The following is a 4365-nucleotide window of genomic DNA, read 5'->3' as shown; positions in this document are numbered from 1 at the left end:
TAGGCCGTCTCTCTCAGTTCTGGACTGTAGGACGTCGCCGGAAGCTCTGGACGGGGTACTGTCGCCGGAAGCTCTGGACGGGGTACTGTCGCCGGAAGCTCTGGACGGGGTACTGTCGCCGGAAGCTCTGGAGGGGGTACTGTCGCCGGAAGCTCTGGAGGGGGTACTGTCGCCGGAAGCTCTGGACGGGGTACTGTCGCCGGAAGCTCTGGACGGGGTACTGTCGCCGGAAGCTCTGGACGGGGTCCTGTCATCGGAAGCTCTGGACGGGGACTGCGCACTGAAAGCCTGATGCGTGGGGCTGGCTTTGGAAACGCCAGACTATTTACACGCACCACAGGGCTAGTGCGAGGAGCAGGAGCAGGACGTACTGGACTGGGCTGACGCACTGGAGGCCTGGTGCTTGGTGCTAGCTTTGGAGACGCCAGACTAGGGACACGCACCTTGAGTCTAGTACGATGAGCAGGAACTGGATACAACGGGCCATGAACCAGCACTGGAGGTCTGGAGCGCACAGCCTGCACCACCCGTCCTGGCTGGGTAGTCACAGTAGCCCTGCACGGGCGGAGTGCTGGCACAGAGCGAACAGGGCTGTGCAGAGGCCTGATGGCTGCCGTGCGTAGAGCAGGCGCAGGGTAGCCTGGGCCCAGGAGACGCACCGGTGGCCAGATGCGCTGTGCAGGCATACTCCTACCAGGCTGCACGCCCACTCTAGCATGGCACTTGCGAGGGGCTGGGATTGCTCGCACCGGACTGTGCGTGCGCATGGTCGAGATTGTGCGCACCTCCGCATAGACCGGCGCTCTCATGATCCGCTGCTCCCCATAAAAAGCACGGAGAGTTGGCTTAGGGCTCTTGCCTGACCTAGCCACACTCCCCGTGTGCCCCCCCCAAAATTATTTTTGGGGCTGCCTCTCACACTGTCCAATCGGTGCGTATAAGGCCTCATAACGGCGCCGCTCCGCCTTGGCTGCCTCCCGCTCCTCCTTAGGGCGAACGTATTCCCCAGCCTGGTGCCATGGTCCAGCCCTGTCCAGAATTTCCTCCCATGTCCATGATTCCAGATAGCTCCTCTCCTGGTGCTGCTCCTTCCTCCGCTGCTTGGTCCGTTGTTGGTGGGTAGTTCTGTCACGGCCGTCGTAAGGATTGGACCAAAATGCAGCGGGAATGTGTATGCTCATTTTCTTCTTTATTTAAATAAATGAACACTGAACAAAAAGAACGACGAAAACAGTCCTGTCAGGCACACAGCTAAACAAGAAACAACTACCCACAAAACCCATAGAAAAACACCCCTACTAAATAGGACCTTCAATTAGAGGCAACGAGGAACAGCTGCCTCCAATTGAAGGTCAAAACAATAAACTAAACATAGAAATAGAATAACTAGAAAATAGAACATAGAAATACAAAACATAGAACCCTACTAAAAAACCCTGACAACACAAAACAAACACACCCCTGCCACATCCTGACCAAACTACAATAACAAATAGCCCCTTATACTGGTCAGGACGTGACAGCTGTCATCAAGGCAAAGGGTGGCCACTTCGAAGAATCTAATATATAAAAAATATTTGTATTTGTTTAACACTTTCTTGGTTACTACATAATTCCATATGTGTTATTTCATAGTTTTGATGTCTTCACTATTATTCTACAATGTAGAAAATAGTAAAACTAATGAAAAACCCTTGAATGGGTAGGTGTGTCCAAACGTTTGACTGGTACTATATGTTCAGAAGTGTTAATGGAATTGAGAATTAGGTTATTGACAGATGCCTGTTTCCTAATCAATTGTTTGAACAGACAGTCCTTCTCCTCAACTTTCATTTGGCTTTTAACATAACAGACAGTAGAGAAAAACTGTTTAGAGCTACAAAATGGTACCTGCAGAAGGCCATAAACATGGGCCTGCATATGGAAATAATGGGCAAACCACCCGTAGACAACAGCAGGTGCAGGAAGGACAGAAAAAACACAAAGTACTGTAACTGTATGGATACATGTTGAATAATTTCTGAAATATAATTTATATTTTCTGCAAGCCTTAACCTGTGTCCAGGATACCAGCTCATAGAGTCTATCTTTTGTTTTACAAGAGTAGCTCAATAAAGTTTTAATAATAATGCTGCAAAACATTTCATTTTTCCCTCTGATATTATGTTTTTTAATTGTAATAAGAAAGTCAGACATGTTTCTAGGTTGAATGCCCTTAGTGACATACAGCAGAAAAAAAACTAATGGGAGAAGGAATGAGGTCAGATGTGGCCACGTTTATAGAAGCTGCAACGTGTCCTCTCACTGAGAGTGCAATGAGAGGGCTTTGTAATGCTGCCACATTTTCTTCTCTTCTTCTTCTCTAGCATCATCGTACACATGGGAGGGGCAACCCAGATTTGGATAAGCTGCATTATGCATGTCATGCAATTACAGTGCATTCAATGCCAGCAGTGATTGTTGTGCTGGATTGTATGCCATTCAACTGTCTTTGTCAAATTTGTGTCAACCATACGCTGCATGTGAGAATAACCTGAGAATAAAAACAGAATGTTGGATGCACATTGTAGGGATTTAATTTTAATATAAGTTTTCTTTAATACTAAAAACTTGAATGAGAGTGTATACAAGTAATCTATTCATTTCTAAATCATCTCAACAACTTTATAAACTCATAGCACATATCGTTCAAAATATCAGTATCTCAAGCTTCCCCCAGGGCATTTATATAAGTAATCTATAACTAGGCCACTCACATGTCATATAGTCTATGTCTAATCTCATCCTAATAACATACGATTCAATAATGTTAACATCAGTGCTATCAATCAATAAAATGGCATGAGGCCCCTGACCCATGAGAGATGAAGGGTTCCCTAGCCAGCCTTGCATAAACAATTAACATCTCTGTTTGTAAAAGTATGTGCATATGTCAATCAACGCTTAAAGTAACTGTCCAGAGAAAATCTCACATTTAAAAGTTAATATATAATAACTCATACCCAAACAATGTCATATACTCATATTTGTGGCCAATGCACAAATTGTAGGAAATAAACAAACACTTCAAAAACCCCACCTCATACGTGTATCTCAAACAGATTTTTTTGGTTGAAAAAATGCTTGCTATTTCCTCATAGAGGATGATGTCATCCTCCTGAGGAGGATGAGCTGGCCAATCAGCCTTCTATTTGCATGAATATTTTTGTATGACTTGTATACACCCACACCATTCCAACACAGAAAAGCTTATTTTAACATACTATTTTAGAAGTTAAACTATTTAACTCAAATTGTAATTAATTGTAGGTCCTATTTCATAGAAATCTGGAAACATTGATGACTTTCTGTGCAATCAGATAATTATTCTTATCTTGCATTTCATGACACAGTCCTGAAAAACATCCCCATCCAACAACATCTCAAGATTCGCAACACAAACCCAGCTGTTATACCACATAAAATAAAAGTCCTAAGGCTACAACACAATTGAAACAATAAAACACTTAATTGCATTTATCAGATATACAGTGTTGGGGAGTAGTGAACTATATGTAGTTCAACTAGTAATTTAACTACATTTTGCAGTAGCTTGGTGGTAGTTGAACTAAATTCAAATCTAGGTAAGGTTTTCAGTAGTTAGTTCATTTTTTATATATGTAGCAGTGTAGTTAACAACTGGAACTACACACTACTTTTTTTGCAAAATAAAATATGGGTGAATAAGGCAATAATGTCCTTTAATTTTCAACATCAGACCTGCCTAATTCTCACTTGAAACATAGTTTTTGTGTCTACTGGGCTAAATTACACATTCTGTTAACATCTGACTCCAGAGTGATCTGTTCTTGCAATTGGTAGTCTATGACATTTCAGATGTAGATATGATAATATATCACAAAGTAGTTTAGATGTAGTGAACTACTTTTCCAAACTAACTTTAGTAAAGTAAACTATATTTTATCCATTAAGGTTAGCTTAAGTTTAGCTGAACTTCTTCCAGTGTAAAGTAATTGTTAGCTTGGTAAAGTATATTTGCAGAGTAACTTCCCCAACACTGCAGATATACAGCAGGGAATATCGCCTTCTGTTTTGGCTAAGAGAAAAAATATTCCAAAGTGTTGATCAAACACCTTGCCTCAAGTTGAACAAAAGTGGTTCGTGCAAAGAACATCCACGGGGTCGGGTAACCGTTTGAAGATGAAAAAGGAAAAAAAGCGCACCGGTGTTTGAATGTCCACGTTTTAACCAAAATGTGAACTTGTTTGACACCCTCCTCCCCCTTGTGAAGGAGGGACTCCTTTCACTTGTACAAGTTATCTTCTGCGCCCAGGACCTCCCCAAAAGTTTGGCATATAAAAACCC

This window comes from Salmo trutta, chromosome 10, assembly GCF_901001165.1.
Source record: "Salmo trutta chromosome 10, fSalTru1.1, whole genome shotgun sequence".
NCBI classification, from domain to species: domain Eukaryota; kingdom Metazoa; phylum Chordata; class Actinopteri; order Salmoniformes; family Salmonidae; genus Salmo; species Salmo trutta.
This window is presented reverse-complemented; position numbering follows the sequence as displayed.